The following is a 23,469-nucleotide window of genomic DNA, read 5'->3' on the forward strand; positions in this document are numbered from 1 at the left end:
CTGATTACTTATGTTAAAAGAATATTCTCCTTTATTTTCCTATGTTTTTCTGATTTTTTTCCTACTTAAAGCAGATTGAGATGATCATTTTTTCTGCCCACACAATCCATTTCTTATTGTTTTGTAATAGCTGAGGATTCCTAGAAACAAGCATTTTGGTGGTGGGAGTTGGTCTGTGTAACCCACTAAAACAGGATTAAAAGAGCAATGTTGACTATTGGAACCAACCTGATTGGTTTAAGACTCTGTAAGGACAGACTTCCTTGTCCTATAAGAGTTTTCAGTTTATAATGTGCAGTTCCATGGTAATTATTAAATTATTAGTTTAAATGTAAAAATATTTATTGTCAAGATCTCTAGAGTAATAGAACCAATGGGAGATGGATGGATTGATCTATCATCTTCTATCATCTCTTTTTTTTTCTTTCTATCTCTATTATCTATCTATCTATCTATCTATCATCTATCATCTATCTATCTATCTATCTATCTATCTATCTATCTATCTATCCTTTATAATCATCATTTATCTATGCAGAGAGAAAGATTTGTTTTAAGGAATTGACTCATATGAGGTGGGCTCTAGTAATACAAAATCTGGGCAGGTCAACACGCTGGAAATTCAGGTCATGTTGCAGTCTTGAGAAGAATTCCTTCTTCAGAAACTTTCAGTCTTTGCTCTTTGTTACTCTTTCTCTTTCCCTACCTTCAACTATTTTTTTCTTTTCTCTTCCTCCCTTCCTTTCTTCCTTTCCTCCTCCTTGTCTTCCTTCCTCCCTCTGCTTTTTCTTCCTTTTTTTCCTTCCTTGATTTATTTTTAAGGAATTTATTCAACATTCATTCATTCATTTACAAACGAATTGAGTATCTTTACTCCACACCATGATTCATTTTCTCTAGTAAACGTGATAAAATCTTGCATGGAATTTGTAATAGAACATGGCAAATAAAAATAACATATATTGCCCAACTACAAATAAAATGATGTGATCGATATATAATTATTATACTTGAAGAAAGAACGACAAAGCTTTATATTACATAAATCTCTTAGTAGGAACTCGAGATTTAAAATTACAGTAACATGTTTTCTCAGTATTTCAGACTTTTTAAGTTGTCTTCTCCTTGGATTGGAACATTTTTAATTTTGAGAGTTATATGTAAGGTAGTTTCTGTTGCCAAAAGATATTTGTACAGGATTTTTATGTAGTTCCCAAATATTTTAATTTCTAGTATCAGGCCATCTATCAATAAAATGGCCTTTCGCCTAAAAGCGTATATCAACTATTTTAAAACCTTTAAAAGTTATCCAAGATAAACGTGGAAATTTTACTTATCTATATCTAACCACATTTCCAAGTTACTGCCCAATATTCCACTGTGAAATCATATGGCTCATTAGCAAGAGAACTTTTATCTCTTCACCAAACCTAGATCTTCATGCCTGGCAAGCTCATTATATTTTAATTTCCAAATGCAATAGTGGATTCTTTTGACCTCAATTGGAAAATATTTGTTAATTTCAATATTTGCATTTGATTGTTTATTATTAATGACCATTGTTACTGCAATATGTTAAAAAAATGTGATAGCATTGGTTTGCTTTGAAATTTACTCAGGTGTAATTGTTACATTGAACAAAAAAAAAATATCCTGTATGATGTCATCAGAAAATGTAGTTCTTCTGTCTTTCTACCTGTTCAAACCTCTTCTAGTTTTTCTTTCTCCTTAGATAAAATATAAAGTTACTGTGACTTTTCTTGTCATTTTCAGCAAATAAAATTTTCCATTGTCTTGGTCTTTCCCCAAATCTCAGCTTGAGAATTGAAGTGTCTTGTCCCATATGGTCAAAACTTCCAAATTCATGTAAAGATAAAAAATTTCCCGAATATCCAAGAAGCTATCAAAACATACACATAAGACTATAATTGTCCTTTCCCTACCCTAAAGCACAATTGCCCTTGCTGCAACAACCCAGTGCATACTGTATGTTAATTCAGGGTTGCAGGACTTTATCTTCATCATCAACACAAAAACATAAATATATTGCAAAATTTCATTATGTCTTATATTCAAACTCTTAATATTGTTTCTTTTTATTTGGAAATGAAAGTTTTTGAACAAACCAGGCAATAAGAGTTATTTTTATAAAGATTTATGCTACTGTTCTCTTGGATTTAGTAGAAAAACATCAGTAAAATTATTATGTGTAGTCAGGGACCATTTATTATTTCCCAGATGAGTCCTTAGATATCTTCTTTTACTTTGGAATATTCATCTCTCTATTTTGATTTCTTCTCTAACTTTTCATCTTTATCTCTTCATGCCTGTATGCAGTTCTTTTTTTTTTCTCCTCCATACTTTCACTCTTTCATCGAAGAATTTTATTTTAATAGAGAAAAGAAAAGGAAGTAAAAGCATTTCATTTTTAAATATATGTAATTTTATTTTAAACCTCTCTTTTGTTTGTAACCCTCCCTGTGAATCCTGTCCTTTCGAGTTCATGTGTTTATTTAAAAAAACAAAACAAAACAACAACCTTGAAAACAGTCTAGGAAAAAGAGAAAAAAAAAAACCCATTTGTCTAAAGAGTATTGAGGGACCTCACATAAAACTTGCACAGCTACAGGAAGCTTTTCTCAGCTACAAAATCACTTCTTGCTTTATAGAGTGTGATTCTATTTACTTTACTCAAAAAGTCAAGATTATTTTAAACCTGATTTGCCTATTGAGAGCAATGAAATATTTAACCAGCCTCTGCTTCCTGATCCTTTCCCTCCGTTGCTCCTGAAGCTTCCCAGACGTATACATGGTGTGCACTCACATCCTGTTACCAACATTAATATATTTCACCCTTTCAAGTCACCCTTGTGACTCTTCCTACATCTACTATTGCAGACTTCTCTGTTATGATGTAATCTTGGCTACTGTAAGTTTACATCAGTTCAAATTATGTCTTTCGTTTTATTTCTTTTCTTTTTTTTTTTTTTAGATGAAGTGCAAGCACCTTGTCCTTCAGCTTTCAAGAAGGCTGTCATATAACCCTGGAGGAAGTTGGCAACTTTATGTGAAACACATGTTGAGCCCCCAACATTCACCAGTTGATGGCTGGGGTGCAAAGCAACGTAAACAAGAAGGGAAGTATGCTCCAGTGTCTAAAGGAAAACAAAACAAAATAAAACAGCAAGAATAAGATTATGTGGTTTGAAGTCAAAAGGATAACTTTTCAAAGCTTAAGCAAGTGATTTGTAAAGAATAATTACACTTTCCTTAAAAGTGAAAACCCCTGAAAGATGAGACCAAGAAATTTGGAAGTGGACTGTGGACAGCGGGGGGAAATGTTGTGCTACTGAGAGCATATATAAGGCACCAACATTTTTACTTCCTTCCCAGCAATAAATAAAGAGATTATTTGTGCAAAGGTAGATTTGGATACGAATTACGATTTTTGGAGAGAAAATTGTAAAAGCGTAATCCATTGGTACTGAAAGAACACAGAGGCCAATTAGTCAAACACTTTAATCTTACAAAAGAGAACAATGAGATACTCATTATTGAAAGAACAACTCTCTTAGGATACCTCTAAATTCTTTTTCTGTTCTTAACCTTTACTATTTGGCACAATATTTTGACATACATTCTTTTTTTCTAGAACATGTAAACTATGCTTACAAAGACAAGGGCCTACAGAGAATAAGAATGTCTTCAGAAACTCTGCCTCCCTCTCAAACTTCTCAATGTAAAATTTTCCAAATTGAGAAAAAAATTATAATTTAGAGAAATATCTAATTAGGGTTGGCTGGGTGGCTCAGTTGGTTAAACATCTGACTCTTGATTTCAGCCCAGGTTATGATCTCAGGGTCCTGAGTTCGAGCCCTGCATTGGGCTCCACACTGGGCTTGGAGCATGCTTAAAAATCTCTCTCTCTCTCCCTCCCTCTGTCCCTTCCCTCCTTGTGTGCATGTGCTCTCTCTCTCTCTCAAAAGAAAAAAAAATCTAATTATTGATTTCAATAAAGCTATAAATCTGGTTTTCCAGACTATTTTATCATGAAACAATTCTAAAATTTTAGTTTTTTTCTAATTCAAAATTATCATATATATATATAATTTGCAAAAGACAAAAGGCTTATGAAAAGAAGTAAAAGAAAATAATCAGAAACCCGATAGTACATTTTGAGGCAGTTTCCCCTATTTATTCTTATGTTTATTGAAATAATTTTCTTTTCCTTTTTTTTTTTTTAACATGGAACACTTCATGAATTTGGGTGACATCATTGCACGGGGATCATGCTAATCTTCTCTGTATCACTCCAATTTTAGTATATGTGCTGCTATTGGGAGCACTATTAAAGACTTTATTTATTTATTTATTTATTTATTTATTTATTTGAGACAGAAAGAAAGAGAGAGAGACAGAGGGAGAGCATAAGTAGGGGGGAGGGGCAGATGAGGAGGGCTTGGGCGACAGAATCTCTCAAGCAGACTCCATGCTGAGCACAGAGCCTGATGTAGGACTTGATCTCATGACCCTGAGGAACACGACCTGGGCTGAAACCAAGAGTCTGACACTTAACTGACTGAGCCACCCTGGCACCTCAGAAGTGAGCACTGTTGAAATAATTTTCTATATACAGAGTTGTGATCTACTCTATCATTTTAACATTATTTTAGGACATTTTTTTCTATGCCTTTGAATGTTTCTATGGCTTTCAATGTTCAACAGGTGCATAAAATTTTATCATGTGGATACACCATTGTGTGTGTGTTTGTGGGTGTGTATGTGTGACCTCCACCAGCATCATTTATTCTAGTAATTTTTATATATATAAAACATAAGTTTTAAACATTTTTACATAAAGTCTTTTCCCTAAATTTTAATGAATTATTTCTTTAAGCGAGATTCCTAGAAGTGTTTAAAATACTAACATTTGTAAGTTCAATTCGTTTTCTATAAATCTTTCCTTAATTTATACTCTCCCACTAGAGTATGAGATTGCCTGCCTCACTTCAAGTTTGGCAGCAATGAGTTCTATGGACCAAATTATTTGATAACATCAGGCTAGAAAAGTCATCAGTTAATTTAAAAAGCCAGTTAAAGTAGGAAGCACAAAAATTTCTTTAGAAATTTTATATAAACTTGAAGTGTGTATATGTGTGCTAACTTGCTTCTGTTGATTTAGACCCAAAGACTTTGATTGTTTACCTCTTTGCTGTCATCTTTCTTGCATAAACTACATCCATCTTTCATCCGGTGTGTGGGGTTTTTTTTGTTTGTTTGTTTTTTGTTTTTGTTTTTTCTTTTTTAGAATGAAGCAAGAAATCAAGGATACTTATGAATAGGAATACAGAAATCTTCTGACCTTTAAGAAAAAAATTTGCCTCTGTTTTTATGTTGTTTCATCCAAATTGGTTTTGACATAAACTGTTTTAGGCAGTTTACTTTTTCCAAAGCATATAGTGGAATGGATTAGTTATGTGTAAAGGGGAGGGTAAATACAGCTCTGTGGTCTTCATAATATTTTATTTGGTGCTGAACATTCCCTATATCCCATTATTTTTGGAGTAGAAACTCATAGGGTAAAGTACAGTAAGGTAAAGTTTAAAGATGATATCTAGTAGATCTCTTGTTTTTATATGATTGTGCACACAGCAGTCTGGACTTGGACAGATGACTATTTTAATAACTTTGACTTTGTACATACTGCAAGAAATTTTCTCTTACTTTCCATCACTCGTAAATACATAAAAAGCTAACTGATAATATATGTGAATACTATCATTTACTGTAAAAATGCTCTCTGATACAAAATGCTATGCATAATAATGTATATTAAAAGATACACTCCCCACTTATATTTCATTGTGAAAGTCTAGTAAGAGAGCAACAATTCACTGCACTTGTATATTTATAAATAAATATGTATATATAATATACAATGTACATACACATATATAGTACACAGCCATAAAAAGGATGAGATCATGAGATCTGTGACAATGTAGATTGATCTAGAGAGTATTATCCTAAGTCAAATAAGTTAGACTCAGAAAGATAAATACCATATGAGTTCATTCACATGTGGAATCTAAAAATAAATAAATAAATAAATGCATAAAGAAGCAAACAAACAAAAAGCAGAATCATACCTGTGTTTACAGAGAACAAACTGATGGTTGCCAGAGGGGAGGGGGATGGGGCATTGGGCAAAAGAGGTGAATGGGAAGAGACACAGTTTCTGGTTATGGAATAAATAAATCACAGGAATAAAAAGCACAACATAAGAAATATAGTCAATAATATTCTAATAGCATTTTACGATGACCAAATGTAGCTAGACTTGTGGTGAACATAGCATAATGTATGGTGAAGTTGAACCACTATGTTGTACAGCTGAAAATGTAACATTTTGTGTCAACTATGCTAAAATTAATTATATATGTATATTATATATATAATATACATTATATATAAAATACATAATTATATTTACAATTTATATATGCAAAAGTTATATATAAAATACATAATGTATGTTATATATAATATATATAATGCTTAAAGGGGTTAATTTTTCAAATATTGGCAGATTAATGTAACAAGGCATATGTTATCTAAAGAAACAATTATAAAATTACTTAGATGGTTAATTACTACCAGGAGAAATGAGAAACTATTTCAAAAAAATTTTTTTTACTATAATCAGAAATTTTAGCTTTTAAGAGTACTTAAAACCTAAAAAACAAACAAGCAAAGAGTACTTAAAACCTTCAATATTTTGCTGCTTAAGCCTGAATCATTCAATTTTTTAAATTAAAATCCCATATTTTTAATTCTTATATTATTGGTTAAGGTTACCTTTTAGTGACCAGGATATAAAATGAAGAGAAACCTAACTTTTAGTGTTCCATGGATCCAAAATTTTAATTAAAAAAATATTCCCCACTTGTGCTTTATTTGTGCACAATGTTGAATGAATAATTGCAATTATTTTCTCAACAAGATCTTCTTTTAAATATTTTTAGTAATTCATTAAACTACAAAAGAAAGCTAAGTAGTGAAACTATTGACTCTTAGGCACTTATAAATTTCCTTAATAATTCAGAGTACTTTCTCTTTTTTTTAAAGATTTTATTTATTTATTTGAGAGAGAGACAGAGATAGCAAGAGAGAGCACAAATGGGCAGGAGAGGGAGAAGCGGGCCCCCCGGTGAGCAAGGAGCCCGATGTGAGACTCAATCTCAGGACCCCAGGATCATGAACAGAGCCGAAGGCAGACGCTTAAGCAGCTGAGCCACCCAGGAACCCCCAGAGTACTTTCTTATAAAATTTTTCAGAAGTGAAATATATCATCCAGATCTTTCAGAACCTGAAAGGCTGATCAATTTTCCATTATCTTATATTTATAGTCTTTTTACAAAATGACACTCTCGAGTATTATTTATTTTTGTGCATCTTATGGTCACTATCAACCTTTTCCCCCCAGTTATCTGTATGTTAAATGTAAATACCTGAGTAAAATGAGAAAAAGGTCTTAGTGCTGAGCTGGAATCAGGATACCTCATCACTCCCCTGCAAGAAGTTCCTGTAGTCTGAGAAAGGACACAGTGGGCAAAGGGCCTCGGCAGCAAAAGAGAAATCTACCAGCGCCACCCCCCCCCCAGCAGCAAGCCACAGAGATCTGAATGCTACAACCACACTTCCAGCTCTGCATCCTACTTTATCCCTAATGCTGACCATGGCAGTGGTGACGATGATGATGACTGTGACAGCTGGCACTGAGGGACTGAGCTAAAGTCTCTCTACAAAATTACACCATTGAAGTCCTCACAATGACTCTGTGGAGAAGACATGAGTGAGTAAATGCATGATTGGAAAGGCTAAGTGCCTTCCCCAGTGTCTCACATGGAGCTGTCACGGAATCAGAAATCCGGTTGATTTTTGAGATCACACTCTTCTAGTTTTTTCACTCTCTGTGTCTTCCACCCCATCGTCCTCCTCTGCCAGACCTTAGAAGCTGCAATTCCTCCAGTCTTGGTCCACCCCCCTTTTTCTCATTCTGTGTCTCCATCAAGAGAGCTTTAGTGATTGGCCATGGACTAAGAACTTCAAAGTGCAAAAGTCTCCATAGACTTTATCTTTTTAGCTCTGAGTACATATATCCCATGATTACTGTGAAGAAAAAAGAGGAATTCCCTGAACTTGTGAATATGTTGCCTTATTATGACAAAAAAGCATTTACATTTCTGATTAAATTAAGGATTTTGAGAAGGGGAGATTATTCTGGGTTACCTGGTATGCCCATTGTAATCCTGATTCCTGATATGAGGAAAGCAAGTGTGTCAAAATCAGAGACAGATGATGGGATGAGGGAGGGAGAGCTTGGAATGAAGTGTTTGAAGATGAAAGAAGGAACCCCAACCAAGGGGTATAGCGCGGCTCTAGAAGCTGGAAAAGGCAAGGAGGTGAATTTTCTCTGAAGTCTCCAAAAGGAACACACCCTGCCAATACTTTGATTTTAGCTCAGTGAGACCCATATTGGACTTCTTTGTGTTGTTTTAGACCACTAAGTTTATGGTAATTTGTCACTGCAGCAATAGGAAACTAATATAGTCTTAAAAAAAAAAAGATTTAATTAACTTATTTAGTTGAGAGAAAGAGAGAGAGAGAGAGAATTTGGGGGGCTGGGGGTGGGGAGGAGCAGCAGGACAGAGACAGGCAGACTCCACGCTGAGTGCAGAGCCTGCCACGGGGCTCAATCCCAGGACCCTAAGATCACCACCTGAGCTGAAACCAAGAGTTGGAAGCTTAACCAGCTGAGCCATCCAGGTGCCCTGGAAAACAATATAATCTTATACATGATGCTTGTACTTACATGCTTCAGTCATGTACTATGTAATAAGTTAAACTAATACCAGTCAGTAACTGTCGTACGGTAAGGAATAGTTCTTATGTCGCAGTTTTGTAAACTCTTTATTATGCTTCTTCTCATGACATTGGTCAACACATATCCTTTTTTTTTTTTTTTTGCGTGTCTTAAATTTTATTTTTTAAAAGGACATTGACTTATGAAAAATTAATAACTACAGTCTTAAAGGATTGTAGAATAGTTCAATGAATTAAACTGCCTACATTTCAAAATAATTCAAGGGGAAATGAGATCTTACAGAGGTATTTGCTTGTCAGAACAGGTTTTAATTATAACTAGAATATGAATAGTGAGCAGATTCTCTAGCATATTTAAAAATCAAATATTCTTTTACTTGAACTTGAATAAGAAAAAGCAGAACTTTAAGATGTGAAGAATTTTACAGGGAAGATAGTGACGGTGAGAAATTATTAAGAAAAATATTCAAACCCAGAAGAGTCAACACAATATTGAACAATAAGAACAAAATTGGAAAACCGATGTTAGCTGATTTCAAGACTTACTATAAAGCCATAGTAATCAAGACAGTGTGGTACTGGTGGAAAAAAAAATAGACAAATTGGTCAAGGGAACACAACAGAGAGCCCAGACATATATCCACATATATACAGTCAACTGATCTTTGGCATAGGAGCAATGACCACACAACAGAGCAAAGATAGTTTTCTTAACAAGTGGTACTGGAGCAACTGGACATCCACATGGAAAAAAAAAATCTAGATACATACTATGTATCCACAAAAGTTAAATCAAAATGTATCATACACTTAAACAGGAAATACAAAACTATAAAACTACAAAATGTAAAATAGGAGAAAACAAATGACATTAGGTATGGTAATGACTTTTTATAGACAATACCAAAGGCATAACTAACTCATGAAAAAAATAATGGATAAGCTGGACTTATTTAAACCAAAACCTCTGCTCTGCTACAGACAATGTCAAGAGAATGAGAAGACAAACCACAGACTGTGAGAAAATATTTGCAACAGACACATCTGATAAAGAATTTTTTGTCCGAAATCTACAATAAACACTTAAAACTCAACAATGAGAAAGCAAGCATTCCAATGAAAAAACTGGGCCAAAACCTTAACAGACATTTTAGCAAAGAAAATGCAGTAATGGCAAGTAAGTATCTAAAAGGGTGCTTTACATCATATGTAATTAGGGAAACGCAAATTAAAGAAAAAAAAAAAAAAACACTGAGATACTGATACACACCTAACAGAATGACCCAAATCCAGAATACCGACAATGCCCAATCCTGGTGTCAATGTGGAGCAACAAGCATTCTCATACATTGCTGGTGGGGATGCTAATAACATAGGCACCTTGGAGAACAGTGTGGTGATTTCTTATAAAACTAAGCTTACTATACGATCCTGTAATCATGCGCCTTGGTATTTACCCAGAGAAGCTGAAAACGTTAGTCCATACAACTATCTGCTCGTGGATGTTTACAGCACTTTAATCCATAATTCCCAAAATTTGAAAGCAACCAAGATGTCCTTCAGTAGGTGACTAGATAAATAAACTGGTGCATCCAGACAGTGGAATATCATTGAGTGCTAAAAAGAAATGAGCTATCAAGGCAACAAAAGACATGGAAAACCATAACTGCATATTACTAAGTGAAATAAGCCAATCTGAAATGGGTACATGCGGGGTGCCTGGGTAGCGCAGTCATTAAGCATCTGCCTTTGGCTCAGGGTGTGATCCTGGAGATCCGGAATCAAGTCTCACATCAGGCTTCTCCGCTGGGAGCCTGCTTCTTCCTCACCCACTCCCCTTCTGTGTTCCCTCTCTCGCTGGCTGTCTATCTGTCACATAAATAAATAAAATCTTTAAAAAAAATGAAATGGGTACATGCTGTATAATTCCAACTATATGACATTTTGGAAAGGGTAACATTATGGAAACGATAAAAAGATTAGTGGCTGCTCAAAGTGTGTGTCTAGGGGGAGAGACGAAGAGAACAGAGAATTTTTACAGCAGTGAAAATACTCTGTGTGACATTGCAATGATGGATATATGTCACTGTCCATATTTCAAAACCCATTGAATATACATTCAGAGTGAACTTTGGGTAAGCCATGGGCTTCAGATGATTATGATGTGTCAAGGTAGCTTCATTGTTGGTTATAATGTACCATTCTGGTGAGTGATGTCGATGATCCATCAGGAAGGCTATGCATGTGTGGGGGCGGGGACTATATGGAAAATCTCTGGACTTCCCTCCCAATTTTATTTTAAAGATTTTTTTTTATTTTTTTTTTATTTATTCAACAGAGATAGAGACAGCCAGCGAGAGAGGGAACACAAGCAGGGGGAGTGGGAGAGGAAGAAGCAGGCTCCTAGCCAAGGAGCCTGATGTGGGGCTCGATCCCATAACGCCGGGATCACGCCCTGAGCCGAAGGCAGATGCTTAACCGCTGTGCCACCCAGGCGCCCCCCAATTTTATTTTAAACCTAAAACTGTTCTTAAAAAATAAAATAAAGAAAAAATGTTCAAGGGAGAATATATATTTAAAAATCTTTTAAAATAATTGCCCAGGAAAATTTTTAAATATTTTCTGTTTTCATCCTCTAGAAGGAATTGAGCTATTTTCTGAAGTAGTTGAATGTAGCTCTACCTGTACGAGAAACAGTATGACATAACCCAGAGGTTTACTTCTAGCCCTACGATTAGGGTCGATTTACATAAAAAGGAGATTTTGCATCAATTAACACCTAGTGAAGAGTAAGAACAATTTAAACTTGATCTCCATTCTGAGGATAATTTTAAAAGCAGAGTAATTTGGGGAGGGGGATGGGGGACTGGGATAGGCCGGTGATGGGTATTAAGGAGGGCACATATTGCATGGTGTACGGTACACGGTGACTAACATAACATAATAAAAAATTATCATTAAAAAAATAAATAAAAGCAGAGTAATTTAAAAGTTACAATCAATTATTGGTATTACTTAGCTTCTTAAACATCGTGTGATAGGTAGTGGCTTAATAATGAAAACATGTAAAATAAAAGTGACCAGATACATGAGTTTTTAAAGTTGCTGGTATGCAAAATTGCTGGCTCCTGTATACACGTTAATTAAAATTATTTGTCTGATATATTTGATTCATTAGTGGTATTTACTGAATTATATATTATGGTGATTTAACAGGGGAAAAATCATCTTGTTACAATGGGAAAATTCTTACTCATCTTTGTTGACTAAATACACTAAAGTACTGAAAACATCTGAGTACCTAAATAATGGATTTAACTGTTTTGCAGTAGTATTAAATGTGAATGGGCTTCTGTTTCTAAAATTGCATATATTACTTTGTTACATTTCTTCATTTACATCGAACATGTTTGGGTTAAAACAACTAACTGTTGAGAAGTAATGGCTTTGAAGGCAATCTGTTAATAGCCATTTTAAATTAAATATGAATTTTCAGCAGGAACAAATTAAATAGGTGGGATATTGATTCCTGATTAAATAGATATGATTGTTTAATAGATATGATATTAAATTTTACTCTAAATTTCTATTCTTCATTAAAAAGTATATGAAAAACCAGGGCACCTGGTGCCTCAGTCAGCTGAGCAGCACACTCTTGATTTTGGCTATAGGTCATGATCTTAGGGTCCTGGGATAGAGCCCTGTGTTGGGCTCTGCACTCAGTGGGAAGTCTGCTTGAGCCTTCTCCCTCTCCCTCTGCCCCTCCCCCACTCATGCTAGGTCTCCCTCTCTCTCTCTAAAATAAATAAATAAATCTTTAAAAATTTTTTTTAAAAAGTATGTGAAAAATTAATAACATAAAAATGAAAAATATCTGTACACGAGAACTTGAATTTTTATTTATACACACGTAGATTTGTATATACCAAATTTATGTACATAGCTACATAAATATGTATGTGTGTAAATGTGCAAAGAGGAAGACTTATTGAAATGTCTGGGGAAAAAAGCATGGAATTGTAATTAATCTTATGTTTGCTTCTTTCTTATTTACATTAACAAAGTTCATCACACCTTCAGATTTAAACTTTGTTGTCACAGGTTCAGAATTATTTCCCATGCATTATTGTGCCAGAAATTACATGGGAAAATTTCTCTCCCATAATTTATTTTTGGGAGATTTAAAATTACAGAGTAACTACATCCTGATAGAGGTATTTCTGAATGTATTACTGGAACCATTTTGTTTTTTGGATTTCCCCATAGGAGTTTGTTAGAGAAGGAACAAGGTAGAAATGCGAATCTAAATAATCTCCTTAGAATGATCTACTTAAAAAATGGTAATCACGTTAAAAATGTTCCTACACAAGTGTCTCAGCATCATTAACCCCCACCATAGTTCCATGTTTAGGATATCTGAAATGTTATATGAGGTGTGGTGTGGAGGGAAGCACTCTTTTGGATGCATGCCTGTTTCCTGGGATTTACCCTGCATCAGTATGAAAGTGATCCAAAAGCTTAGGTTTGTCTGAAGATATAACAGCTTTGGCTGACATCTAGTCCAGTTATTTGTGGTCAAAGTACATAATTTCTCTTCTCTTCTCCTTCCCTTCCTCCTTCCATCCTTTTTCTTTCTTTCTTTCTTTCTTTCTTTCTTTCTTTCTTTCTTTCTTTCTTCTTTCTTTCTTCTCTCTCCTCTCTTTCCCTCTTCCTCCCTTTCTTCCCTCCTGCCTTTCCTTTTCTTATTTTTATTAAAATTTTAGATTGAGGGGCGCCTGGGTGGCACAGCGGTTAAGCGTCTACCTTCAACTCAGGGCGTGATCCTGGCGTTGTAGGATCGAGCCCCACATCGGGCTCCTCTGCTATGAGCCTGCTTCTTCCTCTCCCACTCCCCCTGCTTGTGTTCCCTCTCTCACTGGCTGTCTCTATCTCTGTCGAATAAATAAATAAAATCTTTAAAAAATAAAATAAAATAAAATAAAATTTTAGATTGAAATATAAGGTTTGCAATAGTATCTTTTTGAGACATTTTTATAAAAGAATAATTTGGAGGCTGTGATACAGTCTAATGAACCAGACATTTTAATGTCTTATTAACTTTTATTTTTGCTGTAAATTTCTAGCTGGTAATAAAAAAAAACACTTTGATATGTCATCGTACTGTATCACTTTCCATGTGCAGCAAAGGTGTTAATTTCTCATTTATCAGCATCTTGACCTGTTGATGTGATAATAATACTAAAAGTTAAAGTTGAAAATTGAAATTATAGCTCTAAAAGGTAGAAAATGCTGGAGCTAATAGAAAAGTATTCAAAGTCTATGATTTGTCATTGATCTTATAACTCCTTTACATTTTGGTCAAAATTTTAGCCAATTTATACCACTATTATTTGGTAAAGAAAATAACATTTTTTCTTTCAGTTGTTATTGTATTATTTTTAGTGGTGCTGAATAGTATTTCCAAAGTTGTTAACATTTATGATTGTTGGAGAAACAAAATTACAGTATTTGAAGGCTGGCCTTTTAAGTGATGTAATTTTCACTCCACACTTTGGATTCTACATTTCACAATCCACCTTCTTATTAACAGATATCTCCATGTCTTTTAAATATTTCATGACTCCACTACTATTGACTGATTTATTGCTGAATGTCTAAAACAGCTCTATTGAGAAATTTATTTTGTATTTGTTTTCTAGTTTCCTATATCAAGGTATTCCATTAGAAACTCTTCAGAACTCCTATTTTTATAAGCCAAAACCATGCATAACATATCATAGAACCTATTAAACTGGAACAATGATTTATCCTAAGATACTATTTGACTCTCAGGACTATACATTAGATACACATAGGCATTTTAGCGTAATGAGAGGCTAGTTCTCAGTTATTTGATTGACATTTTAATTTAATTGTGGATTATTAAAAGTGGCATCTAGGTTAGAATAATTTTTGAGAGCATATATATTTCTATTTTGAAAGGGTTTTTTGGACAAATTTAGTAGAAATTAAAATTAATTCCTGCAGCTAGGAGGAACATGCTCAAAAGTAGACTAAGATGTTTTTCCTTGACTATGAAGTGTTTGATTCACAAGATATGACACTACCAATCATGTTGAACAAAAATGAAAAAAACTTCCTAAAACCCAAGGTATTACTTAAACCCAAATTCCATTTTATTCTTACATTTAGTTTTAGATTTTGATAGCTAAACTAAGATAGATGTTCAATTATCTGAACATCAACATTTTTATCATTGCTTTTTGTAATAATTAAATACGCAAGAAATTACTTTGGAAAGTTGAAGAATCCACAGCATCTGCGACTCTTCTAGAACCTCGCACAAACTATATAGCAGGTCGGTTATCATGTGTAACTGTTCCTAAGTATTCCTCAGTATTCATTGTGAAGGCAGCTTTCACTGAGGAAAGTTTCAAGGCGACAGGAGGAATAAAAACGCCTCTGCCTCACTGGTTCTTAGTTCTTCATAAAATATTGTTTCATTATGCTTTCAGAAATCCACATAAGAAAAATAATTCCCATTTAAAAAAATGATAGATTAATGTGCATTAAGAATGGGTCTAAGTGAAATAAGTCAAGCAGAGAAAGACAATTATCATATGATTTCTCTCATCTATGGAACATAAGAACTGGGAGGATCGGTGGGGGAAGGGGGGGATGGAGGGGGGGTAATCAGAGGGGGGAATGAAACATGAGAGACTATGGACTATGGGAAACACTGGGGACTTCAGAGGGGAGGGGGTGGGGGAAGGGGATGGACTGGTGGTGGGTAGTAAGGAGGGCACGTATTGCGTGGTGCACTGGGTGTTATACGCAACTAATGAAGCATCAAACTTTACATCAGAATCAGGGGATGTACTGTATGGTGATTAACATAATATAATAAAATAAGATTAATTATAAAAAAAAAAAAAGAATGGGTCTGTTGTGCTGATACAAACCATTTCATACTTACATAATGCACAGGTTTACTGTTTTCTATAAGACCGTCCATTTGTCAATCTTCCCCCAGATTTTCTTCTATAACCTGTCTTCGCTAGTCTACATTCATTGCTTCCTTCATCTTAGCTCAATTCAATATCACATGATTATCTCCCTAAATACTGAAAAAACTTTAGACAGATTCAACATACATTCATGATGAAAACTATAAAGAAGACGGGAATGGAGAGATACTTTCTTAACATGATTATATATCTCCACTACTATTTGGCATTGTGTAGAAATATTATTAGACAGGACAATTAAATAAGAGAAATCAGAGACATAAAAATGGGCAATTTAAGGAGTAAAATGGTGTCTATCTGCAGATAATATGATAGAGTACCTAGAAACTCCAGAGAATTGATGCTAAAACTAACTCAACGATTAATAAATTGAGTGAGTTGGCCAAGATATAAAATTATCATATGAAATCAACAGTCTTCATATGCACAAATAATAAACAGAGGATATAACAGTAAAGATAATCCCATTTAAGGTTGCAACAAAGAAGATTAAATATAAAGGCATAAATTTAACAAGAAACGTGTAAGATCTATATGAGGAAAAAAGTTAAAACTTTTTATTTTTATTTTTTTTTAAAGATTTTATTTATGTATTCGATAGAGATAGAGACAGCCAGCAAGAGAGGGAACACAAGCAGGGGTAGTGGGAGAGGAAGAAGCAAGCTCACAGCAGAGGAGCCTGATGTGGGGCTCGATCCCAGAACGCTGGGATCACGCCCTGAGCATGAAGGCAGACGTTTAACCGCTGTGCCACCCAGGCGCCCCAAGTTAAAACTTTTTAAATGTATATGAATAGATAAATAGAATAGATACAATAGAAAGTCCAAAATTAGACTCAAATACATATGGAAAATTAATATATAATAAACTGACATTCAGTTTACTGGGGTAAAGATTGACGTGTTAATAAATGGTGATAGGACAACTAGGTAGTATATGGAAAAAGTTAAAATTCAATTTATCTCATACCATACAAGAGATTACTACGGATGGATTAGGTATCTAAATATAAAAAATGAAGCCATGGATCTACGACAAAGAAACATTCATGAATTTCTCTTTAGTCTCAGTATAAGGAAGGTTTTGTAAGTGTGATACAAAGTCCAAAGTCATTAAAAGAAAAGATTATTGTATTTGACAACATAAAATAAAAATGGTTGTATAAAAAAAATCTTAAAAAAATATAACTGACTTAACTTGTAGAGAACAATTGCAACATATAAAACAGACCAGGGATGCCTGGGTGGCTCAGTCAGTTACACGTCTGCCTTCAGCTCAGGTCATGATCCCAGGGTCCTGGGATCCAGTCCCCCACATCTGGCTCCGTGCTCAGCTGGGAGTCCGCTTCTTCCTCTGCCCACCATTCCTTCTGCTTGTGCTCTCTTTCTCTGTCAAGTAAATAAATAAAATTGTAACAAAACAAAACAAAAAACAGACCAAGGGAAAATGTCCTTTTTAAAATGAAAGGACAAAGAACCAAAACTCTGATAGAAAAATGAGAAAAAAAGAATTTAAAAATTAGAAATAATTAGAAGTATTCACAAAAAATAGGAAAAAAGTTCTTAAAATATTCAAATCATAATTAGAGAAATAACAATTTTAAAATGCTGAGATCCTATTTACCATTTATCTGATGTATAAAAATTATGTATGTAAATATTGAAATTTTGTCAGTGAGGTTGTGTGGAAACAAACTCTCATATATTGTTACTGTGACAGTAAATTGGCAAAACCCATTTTTGACAAAATTTTGTAATACTTAACAAAACTCGGTGTGCCTGGGTGGCTCAGTAGATTAAGCATCTTCCTTTGGCTGTGGTCATGATCCCAGGGTCCTGGGATCGAGCTCTGTAGCGGGCTCCCTGCTCAGAGTCTGTTTCTCCCTCTCCCTCTGCCCCTCTTCTGCTCATGCTCATTCACTCTCTCTCTCAAGTAAATAAATAAAATATTTTTTTAAAAAAACCTACCTATGCACTTACTCCTTAATCCAGAAACCTTTAAAAACACACACTAAAGATACACCTTCAATAATAAGAATACGTATGTGCACAGGGTTATTCATTACAGCATTATTTGTAATTCCAAAATATTGGAAACAACTTAATCCTCACATATAAGAAAGAAATTAGATAAAATATGGTCCATCCAAACAATGGAATACTATGCAACTGCACAAAAGAATAAAGGAAGATTTGTATGAATTGATATGGAGTGATTTGCAGGACATATTTTTATGTGAGAAAAGCAAAGTACAGAAGAAATGGTAGTGTACTATCTTTCATATAAGAAATGTGGGGATATGAGAAAATACACACCTACTTGCCCATTTGTGTGAAATAAGCACAGGAATGATAAACCAGAAAGTAAAGATATTGTTTATCTCTAGAAAGTGGATGAGAAATGGTTGAAAAGGAGAAGTGAGTATGAACAGAGATAAGGAGAGAGGAACACTCCCCTGAACATATCTTCTTGTATATTTCTGATTCTTTGACATACAGTAATGTTTCATAGATACCTCAGCCACTCAAAAGCCAGCCAAATACACTGCTATGTGGGGGAAACTTACGTGACATGCAAACACTAACAAATGAACTAAACTGAGTTACAAATGAATAACCTAATCACATTGCAGGAATACAGAAAAAACAACTAACCTGGTAACTAACCAAACTTTGATTGCTTACCATAAGGCATACATTTTGCCTTTTAAGGCAAACAAGAACACCCCACAACTGCTCCAATCTAGCTAGTAAAGTACAGTTTAACAATTTTGAAGCTATGTAATGTGCAAAGTAGAACTAAAAAAAAAAAAGGAAAAATATTGATTGCATCCAACTAGAGCTGGGATTCTCACTTTTGGAGAAAGAAATTGAATATAAAGAAAGGGGAAAAGCTAAATAAACACTGAGGTGTTTGGACTCAGTTGTCAATGGAAACTCATTGTTTTCACAGTTACACAAATAGACAGATCTAGAAATACAGATGTCAGTGTACACATGGGTTACCATGTATACATTTATTTCTCCCTCCATTGGTTGTGGCTGAAGGCACTATAAGTAATGACACCCAGAAGCAATGAACACCTATAATCCAGATCTTGGAAGTACTTAATAAAAGATGTGAGCTTTGTTTTAAAAAACGTAGAAGTCGTCTGGAAGGAGTTTGAAGGGCCAAAGCTGAAACAATTTGAGAGGAAAAAAATAAAAGATAACTATATTGGTTTTTAATCCATACAATAAAATAAATACCCAAGAGTCTATTTTGATATGAGCAACTAATTAAATAATTACATAAATGGGGGATAAGGAATATTTCTTCTCCTTACAGAAGAGTTTCAATTAATAAATGCAGGAGAAGAGAACAAAATAGAAAATCACTATAAGACAAACACCATCATGATTGTAGCTAACAAGTCCGTTGATGCACGCTAAAAGCGTTGGGCAAAAATTTGAAGAGAAGCAGTATCCTTACAGGGTGCCAAAGATATCTCTCCAGAAGTGTTTATAAGGAAAAAGAAATAGTAGCTTTTTAGAGGAGAAACCCTACAGACACCACTTTAGCCAAACCAGCAAAATTAACAACACCAGTACTGAGAAATATTGACATTTTGACCCCTATTGCATGCTGGCCTGAGAGGCACACAGCATCATGCTTACACTAGTCTTGGCAAAATAATACATAATTCACTTTTGTCATGAGAGAGCATCAGAAAAACCTGAATGGAGGGATATTCTACAAAAGAACTCACCTTTGTTCTTGAAAATGTCAAGGCTCTTAGACATAAGGGAAGAGGGTGTAACTGTTGCAGACTGGAGGACATGAAGGGCAAATAGCAGGAAAATCAAATGTCTGCTCCTGCAGATGAGCCTAGGGCAGAAGTACACCACTGGGGAAATAGCTGAAGTTCACATAAAGTGAGCTCTGAACTTCAGTTAATGGTAATGTCTCAGCGTTAATTTCCTGGTTTTCATAATCACAGTATGACAATGAAAAACGCTCACCTGAGAAGCTATTTGAGAGGTATGTGACAACTCCCTGTACTATTTTACAACTTTTCTATTAAGTCTAAAATTAGTTTAAAATAAAAAGTTAAGGGTGCCTGGGTGGCTCAGTTGTTTAAGGGTCTGCCTTCGGCTCAGGTCATGATTCCAAGGTCCTGGGATCAAGTTCCACATGGGGCTCCCAGCTCAGCAGGGAGCCTGCTTCTCCCTCTGCCTACTGCTCCCCCTGCTTGTACTCTCTCTCTCTCCTTCACTCAAATAAATAAATAAAATCTTAAAAAAACAAATAAAATAAAAAGTTGAAAAATTTCTAAAACATCTTCAAATCACATTATTGAATAAATTACTGAAATTTTTTTTTTTTTTTTTTTTTTTTTTTTGGAATTTTTTTTTCCATTGATGCTACCTTGTTTACAGTAATGGAATTTGTGAAATTCATCTCAGAGGATTCTCTTTTTTTCTGAAAAATACCAGTGTTTTCTTTTTGGCTCCTCTCTTCTAGAATCCCTCAGTTCTTCATCTCAGTCCACAGAAAACTTCTCTCTGCAGTTTACATTGAAGTCCTTGCAACTTATCTAGCAGCTTTGTCTGCCATTCCCTTAGTATCCTCCATATTATAAAATGCTATTTTCTTAACAATCCTTTTTCCAAAATCAAAGTTTTTGTTTGTCACCTTATGTAAGTTTTTATTTTAGCCATTCAAATCACTTTCCTATATAAATGAGCTAATAGAAGGATGTGGATTTTGGGCCATATGTGCATTCCTCTTTAGGATTTCACTGAATTTAATAAAATAACTGGTATCCACACTATAACGTCTAGTTATGTCACATCCATTAAGGCATTTGCCATCACTATTTCCATATATATTGTGTGTCTTACATCAGCTATAGGACCTCTTTGCTTGTTGTCTCTTTCAAAAGGTTGTTAGTACAAGAATTAGAGATGCCATGGGGCTTACCTGCAGCCAAACTGCTTACTAGATTATGGAAATTCATGGCTTTGTTTCCTTAAGACTTACTAAACTCATGTATATTATTCATGCGATCCATGTAATTTCAAAGACAAGAAGAAAATACTCTCTTGCCAGATCCTCTGTCAGTTGTTCTGTAAATTCCCTATCTTGGCTATTTCTTCCCAATAACTACCAGATTTAATGGCAGATTCTTAATTCTGTTCTTGAATATTTCACATACTTTCATACTTGGTTCACACTGGCATATGGTGACCAAAAGTAAACAATAATTTTTGTATACTTCTTCTGAAGCTATTTTTCTTTTGGTCCTAGATCATTAATTCCCATCATTTCACAATAAGAAAATCTTAATCACATGCATTCCTGGACACCAAAAACAGGGCTAATAGCACAGTTTCCAGAAAATAGTTGTTTTTCCAGTAAATGTTTGTTAAATTAGTGGACAAATAACATATCTGCTTTCCAAGTTCAATGATTATCACCACTAATCCTAGCTTTATTCCCTGTTGTAATAGAAATTGATTATCCCTAAATAATCTTTCAGTAGAGTGATTAGATTTTGCTAGGTTACGTTGCAGTAATAAACTGTATGAGAATCTCGTTGGGGTACAAAAATATAGGTTCGATTCTCATGGCTGTTATATATTGGCTAACAGCTGCCTGCCGTTCTACTTTACTTCTCTCCACTTAAAACCCAGGCTAGATGAATAGCCACTATATAGGACAGTCTTGGCACAATTGGAAAGAGCAATGGCAGAACCACTTGACCTTTCATAAAACTTCTCAGAAAGAGTCCACAACATTTTTACTAGTATTTCTTGGTCCCAAACTGCTACTTGGCTCAGCCTGACATCCTGGAAGGATGGACTCAGTAGGAGAGGGGATACGTTGACACTAATATAATCTATTACAGTTGCCTTCTTAATCAAACATATTTGCTTTTCTTCCCACACACATAAAATATACTCAACTTCACATTGTCTCTATGGGGATCTTCTTTATCTGTAGACCCATTAAGTATAAAGACAATTTTTCTGTCTCCCTTCACACACACACAAAAAAACAAGGGTTAAACAAATCCAGAAAACCACAATAAACACTCCTTTTCAGAAAGATCAGGGGAGGCACGGGGCCATACTTAGAACACAGCAATGCTGTAGTCCCATTTTGAAAATATGAGGGCCCTACCCTAAGGTTGGGCAACGTTTCTTGGTTAAACTCCAGTGCTGCTCCCTGGGACTAGCTCCCAAATTCATGGTTCTCTGTGGCTCTTGACTCCAACTTCTGAAAGATACTATTCCTCTTAACCACAGATAGAAGACATTAGAGAATATGCTATTTCGGAAGAATGCAGAGATCTTTTAATCTGCCTCCTGTTTATAGAAGTTTGGGGGCAGGGGCATTCCAAAAGCTATTTTAAGTCTTGGACAGGACAGTCTCTTGGTTCAGCCAAGTGGTTCTTTTGACAGTGATACCTTCTCAAAAACTGAGTTGGATTTTTATCTACGTGATTCCAGTCAGTTCTATGTATCGATAACGTCACAATTCTTTTTTGTTTGTTTGTTTGTTTTTAAGATTTTATTTATTCATCTGAGAGAGAAGCAGAGAGAGAGAGAGTGAATATGAGCGGGGGGGGGGAAGAGGCAGACAGAGAAGCAGACTCCCCACTGAGCCAGGAGTCCGAAGTGGGGCTTGATCCCAGGACCCAGAGATCATGACCTGAGCCAAAGGTAGACACTCAACCATCTGAGCTACCCGTGTTCCCCAGTAACCACACAATTCTTCACAAGGTATGACTCGATTATAGGTTTATTAGGTTTTTCGATTTATAGTTGGTCTCATGTATTGCTTTTCTCACTCTGGGAGTTGATGCTTTATTTTTTAGTTACAATCTCCATTTGGTATCATGTAACTATAATACTGAATTACAGAATTTAACACTAATTACACATCTTATGTCAAAGAATATAGGAATGGTGAGAAGAGAGAACAAATTGGTAAAGAGATAGAAATAAATACTTGTCAAAGTAAAGGAGGGGAGTGCATCCTCCTTAGTTCTCATTTCTGCAGCCAGTCACATGGTTGTTATTGGTATTTACAACATTCCTCTTCCATCAACCATCTTGTTCATACTCTAGCCTCAGTCAGTGTCTTATCCAGTGAAGTGTTCTAAATCTCATTACCTGCTCAGGTGGTTCAAATTTTTTTTTAACTTTTTATTTTGATATAATGCAAATTTACAGAGAAGTTGCAAGAATTGTAGAAAAAAAACTCCAATGTATCTTCTATCCAGATTCATATTTTTGTCTCATTTACTTTTTCATTGTTTTTCTATTTCTATGTGTGCATTTTACATTTTTGCAAACCATTCAAGAGTTCAGCTGGAGACTTTATGCCCTTTTATCACTAAATATTTTACCAGACACTTTCTCAGAACAAAGACATTCTCTTGGCCCAATTATCAAAATTTATATATGTATCATTGATGAAAGACTATTAGGTGATCCAAATTTTCAATCCTCAAGTTCCCGTGTCAGTATTGGTCTTGCTTCTTTGGCTTTCTGTATTCTACCACTAC

The 23,469-nt window shown here is 34.8% G+C and overlaps 1 non-coding gene and 1 pseudogene across 1 annotated transcript; both read right to left on the minus strand.

Annotated features, from left to right (window-relative positions):
- LOC100480421 overlaps window positions 1-23,469 on the minus strand; it is a 182,752-nt pseudogene that overhangs the window by 132,096 nt on the left and 27,187 nt on the right.
- On the minus strand, window positions 4,240-4,346 carry LOC117802554. The gene has a single exon (XR_004625922.1). It is a non-coding gene; the product is annotated as a U6 spliceosomal RNA (small nuclear RNA).

The sequence above is a fragment of the Ailuropoda melanoleuca genome, chromosome 5, assembly GCF_002007445.2.
Source record: "Ailuropoda melanoleuca isolate Jingjing chromosome 5, ASM200744v2, whole genome shotgun sequence".
In the NCBI taxonomy this organism is placed as follows: Eukaryota; Metazoa; Chordata; class Mammalia; order Carnivora; family Ursidae; genus Ailuropoda; species Ailuropoda melanoleuca.